General features: G+C 51.3%; 1 long non-coding RNA gene across 1 annotated transcript; it reads left to right on the top strand.

Annotated features, from left to right (window-relative positions):
- Positions 1–9,518: 9,518 nt before the first annotated feature.
- On the top strand, positions 9,519–20,751 carry LOC121033706 (uncharacterized). The gene is made up of 3 exons (XR_005792076.1): positions 9,519–9,635; positions 16,613–16,759; positions 20,384–20,751. It is a non-coding gene; the product is annotated as an uncharacterized LOC121033706 (long non-coding RNA).
- The last annotated feature ends 1,438 nt before the right edge of the window (positions 20,752–22,189 follow it).

The following is a 22,189-nucleotide window of genomic DNA, read 5'->3' as shown; positions in this document are numbered from 1 at the left end:
GACACTGAAGCCCATTCAGGCAGAACCTGAAGCGGTCTGACAAGCTCATGCTCTTACCCACTAGGTACTCTCTGGCACGTCTGGGTTGTTTCCCCAAGTCCCGGTAACTCTGCTAGTGAACAGAAGAGAGAGAAGAAAATCACTGGATTCAGGATTCCAGCCAGAAAGAGATAGAAAGCACCAGCTAAGGCGGGGGGGGGGGGGGGCGGGCATGGATGGCTTCTTCTTGTCCAAATCTTCTTCCTGCCCCAAATCTAGAACGTTCCCAAATCTTCCCGCCCCAAAATCCAGAACGTTCTTCAGAAAGCACTAAAGATGAGTACACAGAGAAGAAATCCCAAGTTATCTTGTTCCAAACACTGACTCTTCCCAATGCACAGAAAGCCGCAGACCACATGTCCATGCCCCTGGGACCAAGGGCAAAGGATAAAAGCAGATGAGAATCGTCATTCAAAGGGTATGGTGACCGTCTTCAGAGAGAAGCCCTCTGTGTGTGTCTGTGTATGTGCTCACTCAGATGCCATGGGTCAAAGTGTACCCAAAGCTCTACAAAGGGTCCAAGTGACCACAATTCCCCAAAGTCTTAATTATTCTGATTATTGTTTCATTTCAACATAGCTTAAGCTAGGATAAATGTATTTATCAAGAAGACGTTTGTCATGAGGTTATGTATTTTCCTCATGACAACAATTTTATACATGATGTTTAGAAGTTTAAACCCATAAGGGTCTGTTTAAAACATAATATGTAAGCAATGCCATGTCTTTTAGTGAAAATACATTTACATTAGAACATATTAAACATGTACCGCCCAATCAGACATGACATATCTACCCAGACCCAGCCTTTTCCCCCTCCACTCAAGCCACATGACGCGGAGGCCCCGAGCCCAGCCCCGGCTCCCGGGAAGGTCCTGGTTAGATAAGCACATCTCTTACCAGTGTTGTGTTCAAGAATCCAATCAGCACCTGGCATCCCTTTGGCAACTGTCATGGGTCCAGGGAGGGATGTGAGGGATGTGAAAGAACATTCCTTCATCCTGTGGGTGGAGGACAGGGCTCCTTGCCCGGGCCTCACTGTGCCGAACCACTCAGCCCCACCTCTGGACTTCCTAGTTGGCAGGACGGTGAACTCCTCTGCTGAACTGGAGGGGATTTTCCACAACTTGCAGCAGGAAAGCATCCTTGTGCTGGAGACAGGCCTGGAGATAATGGAAGGGAAGGGACTCTTGAGATAACTAGGCAAAACTGAAGGCAGTAGTGGAAGAAGGTAAAGTGGTCATGAAGGAGCCTTCGCTTAAGCAATAAAGACATTTCCCTGCGTAAAATTATTTGATTGGAGAATCGCAAGAGACGATGAAAGGAGGGCCAGACTCGAGCCCCAGCCCCCGAGGGAGAAGGATGGTCAAAGTGGAGAGAAGTTTCCTGTAGGTGGAACCACACAATCAGCCCCAAACAGCTGGCTCCCCATTTTTCAGGGAAGAAGTAAGGGAGGAGGGGAGAGACAGTGAGCCCCATGGGAGAGGGCACAGAGGGGACACGCAATTCGGCGACCACGTTCCCGGGATGTGGGCACCTTTCTAGGGTCTCTGCGCCAGTTTGAACTTAAAGCCCTTGTAAACAGCTAGTATTGTCTGCCAGGGGCTCCCTTCCAGCCCCTGATATATGAGAGAGTTCTTTTTCCTTTTCTCCCAGTCCAAAAGAAGATCTTAACTGTTCTCCAGGCCTCAGTCAACACTACATTTCCTTCCACGGCAAAAGCCAAATGAGAACGAAAACTGTCTTACAGCAACTTGCTCTCATGAAACCTTATAGTGCACATCTGTTGTTTTGCCTGCCTTACACCCATTTCTCCTGGGTCTGTTGACAGCACCCCATCTTGCCCTGAGGCAGTGTGGTTTGCAGTGCATTTGACCCCACCCCGGGTCCAAGGTCCAGCCAGGGAGAGCACTGCACCTCCCAGCCGACAGTAATTGCTTCCAGTGTGGGCAGGTGGCCCCACCCCAGCCAATCTGAGCTAATGAGATGGAGCTGGTCGTGGTGGTAAGTGGGGAAGAGTGTTCTTTATCTGCTGAGCCTATAAAGGTGCTGGCCACCTTGGAGCTGCTAGGGTAGCTGATGAGAAGAATCTGCCTGAAAATGAAGCAAACGTGGAAAGAGAGAAGCAGACCAAGAGACAGACTGAGTCCTGATTATATCATCTAAGTGCCATGTCTAAAGCCAGTGTCCTGGACTTTTCACTGACATGAGCGAATGATCTATTTTCTACTTTTGCGTAATCACTTAAGTTGGTTTTTCTGTCACTCGTCAGTGATGGAGTTTGGGTTAACAAATTTCAACGTTAGAAGAGAATGATTTTCCTTCTCTCTTACCATTTAATTCTTAGTCCTACATAAAAGGCTTAGGTTATTCCTGATGTCATCAAATGCTTGCTGTCTGACCTTGAACAAGTCCTATCCGTGTGCCCTCATCAGTAAAATGAGGGCATTGGGCCCTATCTCCCCAGTTCCTTCCAGCTCTGAAATTGTACACTTCTATGAATAGTCTCTTAGCAACCTTCACGCTCAGAATTAGATACAAAACTATTTTCTTCAAGAGAGCGGATTCAAAACATTAAAATAAAACTTGAAAAAGTTTAAATCAAATGTCAGATGATGAAAACCACACAAGGCCTCTTTCTTTTTGCAAAGCATAGAGCCACATGGCACGGATGTGTCACCTGCTAGTTTCTGGTGCCTGAAAACTCCCTCCCCGCCGCCCCCTCTCTCGCCCCTTCTCCTGAGGAATTTCCAGGTGTGGCCTCAGCCAGTCTATCCCATTTTGCCATTCGGGGATGGGGTAAGCATAACAGTTTAACAATCTTCGGACAGGTTTAAAAACAAGACTGTGGTTGCTTTGTCCGTAGAATCTCAGGTCCCTTCTCAAAGCCCCTCAGCGACTCTCTGTCACCCAGATGCCAGGTCAGATGTCTGTCCACAGGCTCCAATCCCTTCTCCTACTCCTGCCTTCTCGAGCATCCTCCGTGCATCACTTAATCTCTTGGGGCCTCCGTTTCCTCATCTGTAAGGCGAGATGGTACCTTCCTCCCAGTGTTGCCATGAGTACTAAAGGAGTAACATCCCCAGAACAGCACCCAGCATGCACTGAGGACCGCATGAGTGTTCACTCTCATCTCCAACGTCATTATCCCTGAAGGACTCCTCAGTGCCCACGGGTGTTTGCTTGAGCGGGTAGGTGAACAAACATGTGAAAAGCATCAAGTACTCAGAAATATTTCACGTCCAATAGGTTATTGGTAAATACTTATGAACAATGGCGTTCTAGAGACATAAAAGCGGCGATTCAGAAGGAACAAATCATACAGCCTGCTCCCCTTCCTGCCATTTCTGCCCACTCCCGGGTCCCCAACAAATCCTTTCTTTTTAGAGTTTTTGCTACTGGCTTGCAGGACCTAGGATGTCTAGTTAATGATGATTTGCAGATCTTGGCATAAATTTGCTCTTCTTGGTCCCTAATATGAACTGCTCCCAAGACAACTGCAGACTCATTTCTCAATTCTGTCTCTTTAGGCTGAAAGATACCCAGAGTGACCAGATGACCCCAGACCTCAATTCCCTGGGGCACCTGGAAGTAACAGGATTTGGGAACTAATTCTCCTAACCCGTTCTTAAATGAAACATCCGGTCAGTCAGAAAGACCATGTACTGAGAGTAAGAGGCAACAGATTAGACCAGAGCCCCAGTCCCTGGTTGTCGCTTAGAGAGTTCTCTCCCAGGAGACTCACCCTCTAAGCACCCAAAAGGCTGCTCACTGGCTGCAGAACAAAGTGGGCCGGCCGATCCGGAGGCGTAAACCCTCCAAATAGCATACAGAGCAAAATGAGAACAGGCCGAGGACCTGCAGAATTGGGTTGTGACTCTCCCAAGATTTGTTAGCTGGGTGACTTTGGGCAAATTCCTAACTGCTCTGAGCCCCGGTTTCTCCCAATGCAAAGAGGGACCATGTTACTCACCCCACGAAGTAGCTGTGAGAACCGAGACCATACATGTAAAAGGCCTGCTACATCAATAAATGGTACATCTCCGTTGTTTTGAATGTCCTTCCTGCTCTTGGGAAATATTTCTGTGCCGGCAGCCAACATCAGCCCCTGGATCCACTCACTCCCCCTCATAGTGATGCATAGACTCCAAATGGTTTTCATGCTTACCTCCTGTCCCCAGATTCTACCATCTCCTACATAGCTTCATGGCAGTGCTCCCTGTAAAATACCCACACGTGTGCCCGTGATTTCCACAGGCTTACAGACTCCATGAAGCCTCTTCACATGCCCTCTAGGAACACAGCACCCCAAGGTTAAGATCCCCTGCCTTAGCTGACCTTCAGCAGCTTCTGGCCTTGCTTGGTGCTTGGCCAGTGTTCCTGTTACCCACGTGCTCTCAGCTCACCCTCAAAGGTGGGGGGTGGGGTGGTGAACAGGCCCTCACTTCACAATTACAAAGGGACATATTCTCACTGGGGTGGTCACAAAAGGCTAATTCCACTCCTCCTCAGCCCCCTCTGTGTGGTGTCTGCCTCAAAAGGCACGCTTGCCCAGTTCTCTCCTGAAAATCAAAGGCCCCTCCCAGGAACTGGGCCTACAGAGAGCCCACCACCCACCTCCCTCCAGCTCTCCCCGTCCTGAGCCTCCTCCCACTCTGAGGCCCACCCCTGCGTGTTTCCAGGCTCCAGTCCTGAGAGCCACCTGTCCCTGCACTTCACTGACAAGTGCCGCTGTCCTGCAAAGCTCCTCTGGGCTCTGTCACCAGGGCAGGAGGAAGAATTAAGATACCAGAGTTGAAAGATAGCAGGTTTCAGAAGCAGGCTCTAAACAGACTTGAATAGCAGGAAGTTTCAAAGGCTTTCGCTGAAGTCCTCATAAAACTCCTGTCGCCTTTTCTATGAGCTGGCAGTCCCAGGCTCTTTTAGATCTCTGAGCCACCTCCTCACTGAGCCACCAGCTCCCGTCCTGCCAAGAAAGCAAAGGGCCTTTTGTATTTAAGCCTCTCAGTAGAGAGAGACTGGTGAGGGGCTTTGGGCCCTCCCAATCTGAAACGTGAACGTCTCATAGCATCACTAAGCCAGAAATTCTCTACCCTCTCCTGCCAGGGAATGATGACAATCTTGAGCTGGAAGGGGACTTAGTCACATGCCTCCCCATGCTCATGTAGCAGATGAGGAAACTGAGGCTCAGTAAAGTCTATTTGTTTGCCCAGACCTCTTGGGAGGGAGTGGCCGAGCTGGACACGCTCATGGTGGTACAGAATCCTTGCCTCATCTGAATGCTGCTCAGAGGGTGATGTAACAGGAGTCACTGAGCCTGTTCCTCAATAGCCAGTGTTGTGGGAGACTTCACGGCATGGACAGGGCTAGGGCTATCAAACACTGAACATGAACAAATGGTCACACAGAGCTTTGAAATGGGTACGCGTCTTGGTCCGCTCAGGCTGTCATAACAGAATCGCACAGACTGGGGAGCTGAAACAACAGACATTTATTTTGTCACCGTTCTGGAGGCTAGAGGTCTGAAATCATGGTGTCTGTCCACAAGGGTGGTTTCTCCTAAGGCTTCCAGGGGGCCACCTTTCGGCTGTATCCTTCCCGTGACTCTATGTCTGGGCTCGCACCAGCTGGTGTCTCTTGCTCTTGTTAAATGGACACCAGTACCATTGGATTAGGGCCACCACGATGGCCTCATTTTACCTTAATTACCTCTTTTAAAGACCCTATCTCCGGGGCGCCTGGGTGGCGCAGTCGGTTAAGTGTCCGACTTCAGCCAGGTCACGATCTCGCGGTCCGTGAGTTCGAGCCCCGCGTCAGGCTCTGGGCTGATGGCTCAGAGCCTGGAGCCTGTTTCCAATTCTGTGTCTCCCTCTCTCTCTCTGCCCCTCCCCCGTTCAGGCTCTGTCTCTCTGTCCCAAAAATAAATAAAAAAGGTTGAAAAAAAAATTAAAAAAAAAAAAAATAAAGACCCTATCTCCAGGTGCGCCTGGGTGGCTCAGTCAGTTAGGCATCAGACTTCAGCTCAGGTCATAGTCTCATAGTTCGTGAGTTGGAGCCTCTCATTGGGCTCTGTGCTGACAGCTCGGAGCCTGGAGCCTGCTTCGGATTCTGTGTCTCCCTCTCTCTCTGCCCCTTCCCTGCTCATGTTCTCTCTCTCTCTCTCTCTCTCTCTCTCTCTCTCTCTCTCAAAAACAAATAAACATTAAAAAAAATTTTAAGACCCTATCACCAAATACAGTCACATTCTGAGGCATTAGTGGTCAGGACTTCAGTACAGGCTGAACAGCCCTGCCCGTAGTTTTCTCTTTTCAGAACATACACATTGCTAGAAGTTGAACTGTGTCACACACATGCACATACATACACACACACGCACACACACACACACACACACACACACACACACACACACACAAATATACTGAAGTCCTAATCCACAGGGACAGGCCCCTGGACTGTGCTGAGACACCTAAGTGCAAGACTTCCTCTGGCACCCGCTAGCTGAATGATGTTTTCCTACACGCTGGCGTGTGGCCAGATAGTGTTTAGACACTTTCATCAAGCAAGGAACACGTGCAAGCGTAGAACCAATAACCCTGGCTTCCAATGAGCTCTGGTGCCTTGGGCAAGCGACTCAGTATTGCTGACACTGAGCTGTCTTTCCAGTAAAATGGGGCTAACCTGTCCTGAGCACTTCACAGGAGAGCAGGGAAGATCAAATAAGATAAAGCAAACAAATGGAAGCATATTTTGAACCGTAATCATACCAAATAAGGGAAAGTTATTAAAACTTATGTTACTTCTTCCTTGTGAGTAAACTAACATGTCACCCACAAAAAGATGACATTTCCAAAGGCATGGCTGTCATTGGCGGTGCTTCTTCACAGCCGGTGTCTGATGGGCCCATATGTCACCAGCCCTACTTGGGCTGGAGCCTGAATGAGCTCTGGGGGCGCTGAGACTTGTTCCAATGAATGGTATATGTAAAGGGTTCCTTCCTGCTGTGCCAGGGAGCTCCAGGTGGCTGAGCACTGCTTGTGCAGAGGTAGGGTGGGGCCTGAGCTGGGTCCTCGGCAACGTGGAGGACGTGAGTGGGCACTGGCATTCCCAGTGGAGAGGATCAGGGCAGAAGTCAGTGATTTGCAGAACCAGCACAGTGTGGTGGGTACAGGCCAGCCCCTGGAGCCAGGTTTGAATCTAGCTGCACATCTTTGGGCAAGGCTCTTAGCCTCATTGTGCCTCACTATCCACATCTGTGACATGGGAACTTTTCATGGAGTGGTGCCCACTCTATAGGGTTGTTGTGGGGTTTCAATGAGTCGTATATGATGCGGTCTTAGAGCAGTACCTGGCACATGGTGGGCGGGCCAGGGAGCATTAGCTGTTATGGTTCACCTTGTTCTTTCATTAAACTCGGTTAAGCTGCTGGTTTGTGCCTGGCACCATGCTAGGCACACAGTCTTGCCCTCCAGAAGCACGCGGTACACATAAATGTGAAAAACACTTGAACAACTGACAAACACGCTCTCAGAGATAAACCCAACCATTTATGGAAACCAGGAAGAGCACGTGGCCTGGCCTGAGTGGAAGTGGAGAGAGGACAGACATGGGATGGTAAATCCAGAAAAGCATCCCCAGGAAGGTATCACCTGGTCCAGTCTTGAGGAGTAGTAATACCTTCAGAGGGGGCTGAGGGAAGGAGGGCACCACGTGCAGAGAGATGTGGGGGCAGTGGGGTCCCCATGGCAACGAAACATCAGTTCTGGGTTGGGGAAGCCTAAGCCCAAGTAGAGACGACCAAGAATACATCTGAGAAGCAGGTGGAAGCCAGTGCCTGGTGGTTCAGGTACCCTGCCTTGGGCTTGGACTTGATCCCATGTGAGTTTGAGCAGGGAGTAGCACATTTAGATTTGTGTTTTAAGCCTGAGCACATCAAGAGCTCAAGGTGGAGGGAAGAACAGTAGAGGGGAGAACACAAAGTGACCAGCGAGCAGAACAAGGGGCCACGGCGGTGGGGATGCAGAGAGAGCAAGGACACCAGGAATACTTAAAAAGGACATGGAATGATGTGACTGGGGGACTACATGAAGAGGAGGAAAGGGTGCTGGCCCATGAGGGTGCCTCAGAAGGAGAAGTGGTTTGGAGGAGGACGAGTCTGACATGCAGTTATAAGTCCGTAACGTGTAGTTGTAAGTCCTGAGCATGGAGGCAGCAGCCCAGGGAGAGGGAGAAGATCAGGGCAGAGGCCCAGCCCAGAGTCAGGGAAGGCACAAGCATCCGGGGATGAGTAATCAATGAAGGGACCTCCAGGAAGCAGAGGAGCAGAGGTCAGAGCCCACCCTGGTGGAGGGAGGATGTGGTGAGGCTTGGCCACAGGAGGGCAGTAGAGTGCCCACAGAAGGCAGGCCAGAGAGGCAGAGGGTGAGGAGGGAAAAGGGACCGCCAGGAAGCAGAATAGCACATGTGGACCACCCTTTGGGAGGTGTGAGTGAAATGGGGAAGAGAAAAAGGTATAAAATAGAATGAGGGGAGAACTGTTTTTTTAAACAGGAGAAGCCTGAACGAGGACCAGCAGGGGCAGAGGTGGGGGACGGGAGAAAAAAGTGCTGCCTGCAGGGCCCGGCCCCCAGGAGGGCAGAGGGCATGTGTGCCGGCCCGGGATCCTTTGGGGGTAAGTGACGGAAAACCTGATCTACCCTGACCTAAGAAACAGAGAATCTGTTGGCTCATGTAACTGAAACATTCCAAGGTAGTCTGACTTCTGGCACAACCGGATATCGGGGCTCAAGCGGGATCACAGGATCTGGCTCCTCTCCCTCTGTCTCCTGTCTCTGATTCCTCACTGGCGACCCCATTCTCAAACAGATGCACCTTTTTTAATTCTTCTTTTTAAAAATAGATATAACTTACTTCTAAAAGTCACCCTTTTAAAGTGTACAGTGAAACTTTACAATTATTTTTAATATATTGACGATCACTGCTGATTCCAGAATATTGCCATCACCCCCCCCCACACACACACACACACACCAAAACCCTGTACCCATTAGCACTCCCCATTTCCCCCTACTCCTGGCCCCTGGCGGAGAGGCTGTGTGCAGTTTGGGGAGGAGTGTGTTCACATTAGAGGCAAATAAGTTGCAAAACTTTTTGTGAAAATAGCACAGAGTGCCTGAAAAATCATACCTGATCTAGTCGGTAGTAGTTAAAAACCTCTTCTTGTGCTCAGAAATTATTTTCCAGTCCCCAAATTCCACCTTTTTAACATGCACTGGCTCTATTTTTACTTAAGATCTTTGACCCACTTACCCGGGCATTTCAGTCCTCCAGAAGCCATGGAGTAGTGACTAGAGAGCTTTCCCATGACTGAAATCACCATCAGCCTCATCAATAAGTAACAAGAACTGAGGCACGGTTAGCCTAGGGCAGCATTGGTGTTATGTAAAATACTTAATGATCCACACCGCACAGGAGCTGAGCAATCAGAACAGATAGCAGCTGTCAACAGCCTGGTGGACCCATACCCTGCAAACCGGCCAGAGAGGGAGCTGGGCCCCAGAGCCTGAGAGCTACTGCACTGCCTGACACCTGAATTATGTGAGTGACAAGCATCAGGGCTGGAGGAGTGGGTAGAGGGAGAGGCCAGGATATCACCCCAGCGCAGTGTCTGACCAGAACCCCCAAGAAGAAGCGCATGAAGAGGAGGAAAAGGGCTGCTGCTCTGAAGCCATGGTCTGTGCTCCTCTGGCTACTATATAGCCCGTCTCTTTCATTACCTGCAACTTTGAAGATTGATGGTCTCTGAGACATAAGACAAATCCTTTTGGTAGTGAGGGTAAGAGTGAAGGTGGTGGAGGTGATGTTGGTGGTAGAAATGGAGGTGAGATGGTGATGGCGATGGAGGGAGTGATGGTGGTGAGGTTGGTGTTGGTAGTACTGGTGATGGTGGTGGATGAGTGATGGTGACGGTGATGGGGACGGTGGTGGAGATGGTGATGGTATTGGAGGTGGAGGGGAAAACGGTGACAGTGGTGGAGGTGATGACCTCTTGATAGACATGTAGCAATAAGATGTGCTTTACTAAGAAGGAACAAGTCCAAGGGGAAAGTAGAGAGTGCACTCAGCTCTATGGAAATCTATCAGATATGAATACTCAGCAGTCTACCTGAAGAGCAGTTGAGTTCAGTGAAGAAACAAATGATTTTATGATGGGAATTAACTGGATACCAGTCAGAGAGAAAGCCATTCAGAAGATGGGAAGGCCCGCTTTGCTAAAAGCGGATCCAGAATGTGTTCTTGCCTTGTCTTGAAGGTCAAGACAATGCCACCTCCACTTCTCCCTGCTCTGGCTGGACTCATCTCCCAGGAGCCAAGAGCCACCCGGCAGCTCCCCTCCTGGTTGGCTCACAGCGGGACAGCCTTTCTCAGTCCTCAACTTCCTCCTCACACTGAGGTGGACAGCTGGGCCGACAGGGAGTCCCATGGTCATGGGCTTCATGGCTTCCTCCATCCATGACCCAGCCAGGTCATGTCAGAGCACCCCAACAGTTTGAAAGCGCAGACACTTTTACAGGCCCCAAGGTCCTCCGTCTAGAGCAGCCCCACAGTGCAGCCCCAGAGCACACCGGAGCCCCATACTTCCAGGTCCTGCACTTCCATCAGGAGGGTCTGAGCAGAGTCCCGTGATCTGTTGTATGACAGCTCCCTGCAAATCCTTCCTCAGTGGCTAGAGCACAAAGTCTGCCAGCTGCCACATTTGGAGCCAGAGAGTCAGTCCCCTTCCAGGATGTGTCACTAGTCAGATAGGTCTGTGAAGCAGACCCATGGGTGTCCCACTGGGTTTTTCATACTTCCAGGCTGTGAAATCCTGAAATACATATATTAGTTTCTGCCTCCAGTGTCTGCTCATATTTGATCTTTGAGCCCAGTTCCCAACACAGAGCTCCTCAAAACCTTGTAATTTCCTGGGCGATAGGAGGCTAGGAGGAGGTGACGCTTGGTGGACTCCTGGGTGGGGGCTAGTCACCAGAAAATCCAAGCCATGATTAGAAGCTTAAGCCCCAGCCGCCATCCTCCAGAGAGGGGAATGGAGCAAGGAAACGGGTTAATAATCAATCATGACTATGTGATGAAGCCTCCATAAAAAGCCCAGAAGCATGGGGTTTGGAGAGTTTCCAGGTCAGTGAATACATCCATGTGCCAGGAGGATGGTGCACCCCAACTTCATAGAGACAGAAGCTCCTGCATTGGGGACCCTTCCAAGTCCTCACCCTATATACATTTTTAATCTTTTTTTTTTTTTAAACATTTTTATCTCTTTTTGAGAGACAAAGAGAGACAGAGCACAAGCAGGGGAGGGGCAGAGAAAGGGAGACACAGAATCCAAAGCAGACTCCGGGCTCTGAGCTGTCAGCACAGAGCTCAATGCAGGGCTTGAACCCACAAACCATGAGATCATGACCTGAGTCGAAGTCGGACGCTCAACCAACTGAGCCACCGAGGTGCCCCTAGTCCTCATCGTATGTAATCTCTTTACCCAGTCGTTCACTCCTATCCTTTAAAATATCCTTTGTAATAAATCAGCAATAGTAAGTAAACTGTGTCCTGGGTTCTATGAGCTTCTGAAATACACCATTTCAAGGGATGACATCCCACTAATTTTTTTCTGGACCCAACCCAGTGCCTGAACAAACCGGCTCTATTTCCTGGGACTGTGGCCAGCCGAGCAGCACCACTTCCTGAATCCTCCTTCACCTATCTCGCTCACTCTTGCTGCCTTGGAATTGCAGCCCAACCCCACTTCGCTCTCACAAGGTGTTAGCACGAGAGTCAGCCCCAGGCTCTGTTTCCTACCCTGGAAAGACAGCTACCTGTCTGTCTTCCTCCTCACTTCCAGGGATATAGGTAACAAGTCTGGGCGAAAATTGAGTTGGAAGAGTACCGCCTGGGTCTGCGCTAAAGATACAAAGGCTGAACTGGGGATGAGATGTTACAGTGGGAAACTGTAGTGACTGAAGATTGCCGTGAGCTGGCCCAGGCAGGCCCGTGACAATGATTGGATGGGGTCAGGGGAGGAACCAAGATAGCTGTGTTTGGGATCTCAGCCTGAGAGGCAGTAGAGCCATTAATAGAAATAGGGAAGAAGCTGGGACTTGAGCATGGGTTTTCGGGTAAGACAGACGTGGAGTCTGGTCCAGGTTCTGCCATTTACTAGCTGTGTGCCCTTAGGAAGGTTACTTGTATCTCTGGGCTTCATTGCCTCACCTTTAAGGTGGAGACAGTGATGACCTTTCCCCTATTTAAGCCATAAATTGAAAGAATATTCAGCACAGAGCCTGGGCCATAGCAGGAGTTTGAGAAATGAATGTGTCATGTCACCTTCATTGCCTTGGCCTAGCCGCTGAGTTTCCTCATCTGCACAGAGTGGCTGGAACTGAATCATGACCTCCAAGGTGCCTCTCTGCCTGACCATCCAGGGGGAGACAGAGGGCCCCAACCCTTCCTAGGATCACTGGCTGGTAAAATAAGGGATGTGGGAAGCCTCCAAGTCTGTGGAGGGAGTTCCCTCGGAGCCCTGGTCGCTGCCCATCCAGGGCCCACAGCGAGTGAGGGGACGCAGGGAGGGGACAAGGGGACCGACTTCTGACTCCTCCTGGTGCAGTGTCTCTGACTGTGATTAGTGTGACCCCACAACAGAATCTGATGGAAATGCAGATTCCTGGCCTCACTTTGACCAGAGAATCAGATTCTGGGGATGGACCTGGCACCTGAACTTGAATGTGCCCCCAGTGATTCTGCTGCCTACTAACACCTGAGATCCACCGTCAGGACCCTGAAGCCAGGAGCCCAGGGTCAAGTGCAACTTCTTCCTCTCCATGTGCTGAGCTAAAACGACCTTGGTTTATGAGGGTTCTCCTTCCACCGGGAGCCTGATCAGAAGCCTTTGTCTCTCTCCCCTCTCCAACCCCAGCTACCCCAGCATGCACCCCCCTGTTTATGTCTCCAGAATTTCTTTGTCTCTCTCTGCCTCTCTCCCTGTGTCTCTCTCCATGTCCATCTTCCCGTGTCCCTCTACTTCTCCCTCTCTCCCATACCCCTCTCATTCCCCCCACCATCCCTCTCTCTCACTCTCTTTGCTCCTCTGCTCCTATTGTTCTCCCCTTCTGTCTCTCTTTACCTGTCTCTGTCTCTCAGTCCCTCTATTTCTCTGTCTGCCTCTTTCTCTCTCTCTCGCTTTTATGGGTTCTTCCTCTTCTCTCTGTCCCTCTGTCTCTGTGTCTCCCTATTTGTCTCTCTCTGCCTCTGTGTCCCTATCTCTGCCTCTGTGTCCCTGTCTCTGTCTCTCTCTGTCCCCTGTTTCTCTTTCTATTTCTTTCCCTGTCTTCTCCCTCCCTGGAGGCCTCCCGGCTGGTGGCTGGAAACAGATGGCTGTCAGGCCTTGGCCAGAGGCACATGTCATCACAGGCTCCTCCCCCAGTGGCAGCTTTTCAGCCACCACCTGGGGAGTGCAAACTGTCCTGCCACCAACAGGTCCCTGTCATCACTGTGCTCCAGGCCTGGACCAGCCCCCAGCCCAGCCTGCCTCAGGTAACCCTGTGAGAGAAGGCAAGCTCCCTACTCCCGCTTGCTCAATAGCCACTCCAGGGGCCAGACGCCCCGCCTCAAGGAAAGGGCAGGGGGAAGAGGAAAGCCTTGCACCAGTAGGCTTGTCCCAGTTGCAGCACGGGGAGCTAGGGGTCCTCTGTGGACACAGGCCAGCCCTGACCTCCCTCACTGAGAGATATGGTTAAGGCCTCCACCCTGCTCTGCGTTTCCTACCAGGAGCTGGGGGAGAAGAACCTAGGCTGGTCGGAGTGCCCTAAAGCCCCCCACCTTATTTCTCCCAGACCAGCAGGGTGGGGCCGGAAGTGACCTTGTGCTGCCGACCTTAGGCCAGCCCTGCCCCACCTCAGTCTGCATCAGTGTCTCCTGAGAAGCCAGGGCTCCCCACGCCCCTGTTCTGGCCAAGAAGGGAGGGGTCCCTTCTTCCCTGGAGCAGATCCCAAGGCAACCTGGGGAAAACCTCAGCACCGGATAGGGAGAAAGGGAATGGATGTCATGGGATCCCTTGTTACCGCGTGTGCCACGCAGGAGGCCAGCTGCTGACCCCAGAACAGCTGTGTCAGGCAGGAATCAACACACCCATTGTCCCAGAGAAGGGACACGACATTTCCAGGGCCCCACAGCATCTGTGGGGGACCCAAAGTGGCTTTGTTACACACGTGCACGCACAACTGGAGTTGCTTTAAGGGAACACCCACTGCGGGGCTCTAGGAGAATGCAGATGAATGGCATGGTCTTGACAGCAGAGTCCCCGCGCACAAATAACACGGTACGCACACCACCGCCTGATGTTCCTGAGATCCCACCAAGAGGTGCACGTATGGGGGCTGTTTCTGTCCTTGCTCCTCCCATCCAGAGTCCCAGAGGTGCCCTGATAATGAGGTGAGTGGTTGCCTATCTGAGGTTGTGTCCCAGGTTCGGGGACCAGACTGGCTCTGTTTATGGACCGTCACGGTTGCATGCCAGCCACGTGCTGGGCCACATTCTGCACCACCTCCCTTTGTCTTCTGCCCTCGGCAGCGGGCATGATTGCTGCCAGGTTACAGATCAGGAGACTGAGGCTCTGACTTGCCTCGCAATGCTGGGACTTGAACTCCCTCGTTCGTAGGTGACCTTCTTAGCAGGAAAGCAAAAACAGCCAGCAGGGCCTCCCCACCTTAGACCCAGGGAGGTGAAGGGGAAGGCAAAGCCCAGGGGAGGCAGGAGAGGCTCTGCTGGACTAAACTGGCCTCACAGGTGTCCAGATGCTAGCAGAGCCGAGGGCAGGCCCTGCACATGTGGGCTTAGGGGGAAGGCCTGAGTTTTGTAGTTTTCGTGCATCTAGGAGGCCACTGAGCCTGGGAGCCTTCCCCGGAGCCTGCCCTTCCCTGTCCCCAGCCCCCTCCCTTCATCCCTCCTGGCTGGACGGAGGACAGGAAGGCAGGATGCAGTGGGAGAAGGCTGGCTCATGTTTCCCCCCTCTCTTCCTGGCAGGGATTACATGGTGAGGAGGGAGGACAGCTGAGCTGGCAGGGGGGTGGCCTGGTCATGCCGAGGGGGAAAGCTGGGGAAGAAGGACGGCTGAGGTAACTGGGGCCTCGAGCAGCCACTCTCCACACACATCCCCCCTTTCCAGCCACTGTGGGGCCCCGGGGCCCAGCACTGATACCTGGGTGTCTGCATTCCCTTCCCCCAAACTCTGCTCTCCAGGGTAGGCAAGGGCAGACAGACAGCCTGACTTCAGAGAAATGAAGACCCACAAGTCCATAAGACACAGAGGGGCTCACGTGAATGAGGCCTGTGTAATTCTAGAATCTCTAATTTGCAGTGCCCCTCACCCAGCCCCCGACAACCCCCCCTCTCCACAAGCTCTGCAGGGGTTAGAGAGCCTCTGTCTGGTAAACTGCAGGGCCACTTCACCCCGCCCGAACCCCTCTCCCTGAGCTGTCGCTAGAGCCCGTGATTGCTTGGGCCACCTACCTAACCATCTGGAAATACTCCGGCCTTGGGACAGTGGTTGTCAACACTTACAGTTACTCATCAGGTGGTCAGGGAACAATTTGGTGGCATCAAACAACAAGAACTGGGTATGGATCCAGAAAGTGCCAGGAGCGATATGTCAGTGGGAAACTGTACATCCTGGGTGCCAGAGGGGTCTGGGGCTAGGGCTCACAGACTCCTGGCTGCAGCCCTAGCAGATGGGTGGTGAAGCTGAGCTCTCCTGCCTAGGGCTATGCTGAGTCTCCCCAGGAGGAGAGCTCCGACCGGAAAAGTAAAGCAAAGCTGGACACTAGACTGGTGTACAAATGCCTACAGCCCTGCCTAAGGTGCTTGGTGTGTCCTGACAGAAAGAATCCAGAGCCAGGAATCTTCCAGAAGGACCCTGGACCTGGCAGAACCACCAAGGCATGCTCCAGTTCCACGTCATACAGGTGCAACCTGGCATCTAACTCCAACAACTGTGCGTGGCCCTGCACCTCCTTCCAACTGGTCACCGTAGGAGTGGTTCCTACCCAAACACACTTTCAGGCAACAGTCCAGAAGTTAACTGTCAAATGGCATGCTTTTCAATTGTCCCAGACCTGTTTGCTTCAGGCTCCCGTTCTGATGCTCAGTGTTAGCAAGCACTTTCAACCTAGCCCTGCCCTTCAGGTTTTATTCACGTGGAATAGGTGCACTGAGTCCTAGTTCCTCATCTCTAAAACGCAGGGAATCACCTCAGAAAGTTGCTGGGATAAGTAAGACTAGTGAAAACACCTAGCACAGGGTCCAGCACAGAGTAGGTGCCCAACACACATTTATCCTTCCTTCTTTCCTTCCTTCCTTCCCTCCATCCCACCCTTACTCCTTCTCTCCCTTCCTTCCTTTCTCCTCTCCTGTCTTCCTTGTCCTCCACCCAGTCTCTCTCTCTCTCTTTCCATTATTATCCTCCCAAAATGCAGAGTCTACGTATCTTGGTTGATCCTCCTACAGCCCCTTCTCTTCTCTTTCAGCCTCTCAGGACTGTCTTGGTTCCACTTCTCCCTTCATAAGTGGATCCGTACACTGTTTCCCGGGTCAACTATGAGAGAGACTCATTCATCTCTGTGTCCCCACAACACCAGACACAAGGCCTAGAGCACAGTGTCTGGTTCCAGATGGTATGAAAAAAATTGGTAATGGATGGAGTGGGGGCACAAATGGGTGAACAGATGAATAAGTGGATGGGTGGAACAAGTTAGATGGAAGGGATAGAAGAACGGGGGTGGCGGAGAGACTGAGGGGTGATGTTCAGGTAGAGACGGAGGCGTGGGTGAACAAATAGCTAAGTGAGATGGATGGATGAGACAGTGACTGGATGGGTGGAGAGATGGAATGGATGGACAGATATGAAAGACCCTGTGAAAGCATGGATTTGGGGTGGATAAATGGATGGACAGAAGCACATGCCATGGCTGGCTCTAGACTGAGACAGAAAGGTACAAAGAACTCACTCTGATGCTTTTCATCCCAAATCAATGTTTTCACTGTCTCCTTCTGCTCTCGAACCCTAAAGATGTGGTAGGGAAGGAAAGGAGTGGCTGACAGCAGCAGGAGCCAGATACTATCTTCATGGCAGCTTTGCCAAGCACTCACTCACTGAGTCCTGCCCCAGGCCACAGGCATCGTGGTGCTCAGAGCCACAGGACTGGAGAAAGGCTGAGGACACCCTTGCCCCTCCCTGGCCACTGCCACCAGTCTCACCCACCCCAGAAGATGCTGCACAGAAGGGGACTGACTGTGTGAGCAGAGCTTTGAGTGTCCTCATGCTCAATACCAAAGGCTGGAAACTTGCCAGTTTCACTTCCCAGTCTGCCTCTCCCCCAGCACAAACTTGCACACTGGCCCACGCTGAGGTTTGGCTGGAAGTGGCTTCTATGCTGCCCTCGCTAAGCCCAGAGATCTTGAGAGCAACTGTATCACCTTCACTGCCTCATCCCAGTGATAGAACTCCTGACACAGAGTTGGCATAGAAAAAAATGGGGTTAAATAAAATGGATAAAGAGTCTTAGACATGACTGACTATCATTTGGGAAAAGACCAATGTAATACAAAACAGTGGTAGACCTTGATCTAGGACACTGAGCTTGAAGCCCAGCTCCCCTATTTCCCATCCATGTGGCCTTGCACAAATATCTGCACCTCTCTGAACCCGCATTTCCTCCTCTGTGAAATCGGGATAGTAGTTGACACCTGCTCAACTCTCTTCTGAGGTTGCAAGTTTTCCTTCGGGAATGGGCTTCTCATCTGGTCCTTCCCGGTCACCCCCACCGGGGAGGCTTGATAGCCAAGCCCCAAAGCTGAATCCCTCCTGCCCCACCTGGTCACCCAGAGGGCAGAGCAGAACGTTTTGGGAGGGGACGTGCAGGCTGCAGGAGGTAAGCATGTTCCACATTCCGGCTTCTCTAACTGGGGCTATGCATAATCACCCTGACCTCAATCTTTCTTGGTGAATTATGGAAAAAGAGTTCTCAGAAAATGAGGCATGTGCAAAAGTTCCACTAGGCTCCCTGTCCTCCCCCTCATTTCACCCTTCCCAACTTAATAAAGACCATGGCTTATTAGCTGTTCCTATCCAGCTCTCCTTGTCCTGTGCCTGCACACGTGAGACTAAAAATACCCGTGGCTCCTATTAGAGGCTCTGCCCCAGGGACAGGCAAGGCTGGAGTCCGAACCGACACTAGAAACTCGTTCCCTTGTGCCCCCTGGGATCCAGGCCACGGCACCTGTCCCGTTTGGGGCAGATGGGCACCAACCTCATTCCGACAGTCCCCAGGGGTCTTCAGGGGTGATCAAAAGGCTGTTCTGACTTCATTTGCGTTTTTGTTCAGACACTCCAGAGCTGTCTCCTGTGACCCTCTTCACCACCTCATTAGACAACCTCCCACCACCCAGGTGTGAGGGCTCTCTCCCAGGGGGCACATGTCACTCAGAGCACTGGCTGGGGCCCTGCAAAAGCGGCTGGCCCAAACCTCAGCCTGCCAGTAGAAACGACATCTGTGCCCCTTTTCACTAACACACGCAGAACGGCAAGCGTGTTAGGTTTGGCGTGAGCCCTGGGCCCACGTAGAAGCCATTGGTGGCTCACTGAGAAAACTGCACTAACTCACTTCTTGATCCTGTTTCAGCATCAATAAAATGGGTGTAAAGGCATCAGCCCAGCCCCAGGGCACTGTGAGGGCTACATGAGTTCATGGAAGAAAAACGCAGAATTCTGTACAGAAGTAGCTGATTACCAAGGGACAAACTCTGAAGCGTCAAGTCCGCTTCAGAGGACCTTTCGTTTCCATCAGGGAGGCGGATCGAGGAATATGTGAGGGGCATTTCAATAGCTCGGCAATAAACACTTGGGGAAGCTGAAGAGGTAATCTCTCCATGGGCTTTCATGTGCCACTGGATACCTCTGTTGGCATGGCCTGAGATATTTTGGAAGTGGTGATGAGAGACAAATTGATTTTCATCATCTCCATCCACAGGAAAAGGCCAAGAATGCCATAGTGTATAAAGACTCCAAAACTCAAATGACCTGGAATTTGGGAGGTAGTGCTCCCCATGTTTACACATCGTTATGTGCAAGAAGATGGGATTGTAATAAGCTACAGACAGAAAAATAGGGAAAATCAATGAAGGTGTCACGGATAGAAATACTGAAACAGGCTGACGGGCCGATCAGGGAGAGACATGCCAAAAAGGCTGAGAAAGGGAATTGTGTTTAACAGAAAAGTCACAGCTTATGGCTCCTGATTGGGGCGGGGTGGAGGCGGCTGCATGGGACTGAGCAGGGCTGTTAGAACCAAGCACTCCCCCAAATTCATGCTCCAGATGGCTCTGTCAGCAGTGGGAGAAGGTGCCTTTAGAGCTGCTTGTCCTCACTTAACCTCCTTCTCTTCCATCTCGTGATGGTCAGAGAAAAAGGCACAGCAGAGCAAACGCTACAAATCTACGGGAGGCTGGCGCACCTCTGGGCTAAAGGGAGAAATCTTGGCTGACTGGGAGGGTTCGTTCTGTCTGATTTGATTCAAACATTTATTGAGCACCTCCTGTGTGCAATACACACAGGAGGCTCAAGTCTGATAGAGGGACATGGGAGGGGACTCAAGAATGAGGAAGACCGTGACCTGGCCCTCGAAGAGCTTAACATGGTCTAAGGCCAGGCCATGACTTCATCATACACTTTGCTATCAAACAGGAAAGACCTGCCGTAGTTTGGGAGAGTATTTTTTTTCAAACCTTTAAATGTCTGTGCCATTCCAGTAGGAAAAAGAAAATGAGGATGGTTAAAAAGCACCACAGAGAGCTGGCATTCTCTAGGATCTCCAAGAACTGGGGTAATCAGGCAGGCTTCAGGGTGGAGGTGAGGGCTGGTGTCAGACTTCAAAGGATGACTAGACTGTACTTGCCAGGAATGTCCAAACAGGTATTTCGGGAAGAAGTGACAACAGTAACAAACTCAGAAGTGGGAGTGAGCCAAGTCAGGCTGGTCAAGACACCACAGGAAGCCTATACCAGCTTTCAAAAAGGTCTGCGGGAAAGGCATCTGTCTGGTTCCCCCATGTAACAGTTTGCCCATATCAGCAGAAGCCAGGGTGTGAAGAGGCTGGGATGTGGTCTGTGCTCTTTACCAATGTGCCCCCACTCTCTTTGTGCCCCTTCCCCACTGCACCAATGGAGAAAAGCATGTCATGTCTACAAACTGCCTGCTAAAAGCCTTTCATGTACTGGTTTTGTCTATTACATCTCTATAGAGAAGAGAAAAACTTACCTCCCAGGATTTCTAGAGGGGTGAAAAAGTTATGACTGGTGATCCCCCGAAGAACCACTAAGCCTTTGGAAAAATGAACATGTGAGTCAGAACACACCGTTTCTGGTGAAAGCCTCATCTGCCAGAAGCAAGCCTCTCCCTGTCAGCCACTCACCATCTCCAAGACAGCTCAGGGCTCAGAACCATCCGGACAACTGATGAATCCCATCTTCAAGCAAAGGTGTGGAAGCAGTGTGGATAATGGAGGATAACGGCAAAAATACAACCATTTTGACTGCTCTTTGTCTTTGGGTCTCCTGAAGTTTCCAAGTCATTGTGATGAAAATTATTAAAGGTCTGCCCAAGAACGGAGACATCCCCTGATTTGTCAGATCCTAAGACAAGGATGCAGATGACTTCATTAGGTCAGAATGTGGAAGTCCCAGAATTCCATGTTATTCAAGACGGTGGCAGGATGGAGAGGCCAGCATGTTAAGGAAAGCCTAGAAGCAGAGAGGTCAGATAGATGTGTTTGGGAAGTAGTGGGCATGGCTATGGCTACAGCATGTGTGGGTTGGCAGGGAAAGTAGAAGAGGTGAGTCTATAGAAGGGGGCTGGACCCAGGGTGTAAATCACAGGCTGAGGGTCTGTTCTCTGTCCCATCGGTTGAGGGGGGGTTTGAGCAGAAGACATAGACCCTCTGAATAATACCTCATAGCCTCCTCTCCTGCTTCTCCTCCGCTTTCCAGATACATCCAAATGCCTTCCTGTGGCATCCTCCTCTCAGCCAAAACAAGTAGTATAGATGAGAGGATGGGTCGACAGAGTCTAGGGCTGAGGGGAACATGAAGACTGAGGAGAGCATCTCATCTTTCTGCCCATGCTGCTGGCAGGGAGCAGCTGTGCAGGCCCAAGACACCAGCTACTGGACTGAGAGCCATGGGTGGGAACATGTGGAGAGTGGGTCCAGGTTCTAGGCAGCATCAGGATCCAGGAGCAACAGCATTTTCCAGAGAAGTCAAGGTAACACAGCCCCTATTTCATGGGTTGGTTCCAGAGCAGTGTTTTCACTGCATTTTTGTCACTCAGGAAACATTTATCAACATCTGGACATGCTCTGGGTTCTTACAACAGGGAAGTGGGTGCTACTGGCATCTAGTAGGTAGATCACAGGGATGCTGCTAAGAATCGTCCAATGCACAGGACCACCCCTCCCTCAACAACAAGGAACTCTATGGCCCCAAATGTCCATAGTGCCATGGATGAGAGGCTCCTCTCTAAAGGATCTGTCTTCAGACATCCTGGAGGGGCAGGAGGCCCCCAGACCAGCTTCCTGGACCTCTGAGTGATACAACCCCCCATCATCTCCTGCTTCAGAGGCAGCTCTGGAATGGGATGTCATGTGAGCAAGCTCCTCACAGTGACGCTCTCCAGCTGGGGAGTAAGGAACCAGGATGGGAATGCAAATTTCAGGCAAGGGGGCTTCAGCTCCCTTGACCTTCCCACTCGGCCCCATTGAGTAATGAGAGGTGCTGCACAGAAGCTTCTGTTGGGACCTACACCCTTGAAGGAGGTACACGGTGCTTTCTCAGGTCAGATGGGGGATGCCACCTAGGCAATCTCTAAGACTCCAGGAACTTTGAAGAATCCATTGTTCTTACTTCCCTAGCCATCTAGAAAACAAGCCTCAGCCAGCCTCCCAGGTGTGTGTGTGTGTGTGTGTGTGTGTGTGTGCGTGCACGCGCATATGCACACGTGCAGGCAGGACAGCAAGGGACAGGACTCACTACATGAGGAAACATGCCTTGGG

This window comes from Herpailurus yagouaroundi, unplaced genomic scaffold (assembly GCF_014898765.1).
Source record: "Herpailurus yagouaroundi ecotype Mexico unplaced genomic scaffold, PumYag 159, whole genome shotgun sequence".
In the NCBI taxonomy this organism is placed as follows: domain Eukaryota; kingdom Metazoa; phylum Chordata; class Mammalia; order Carnivora; family Felidae; genus Herpailurus; species Herpailurus yagouaroundi.
This window is presented reverse-complemented; position numbering and strand designations above follow the sequence as displayed.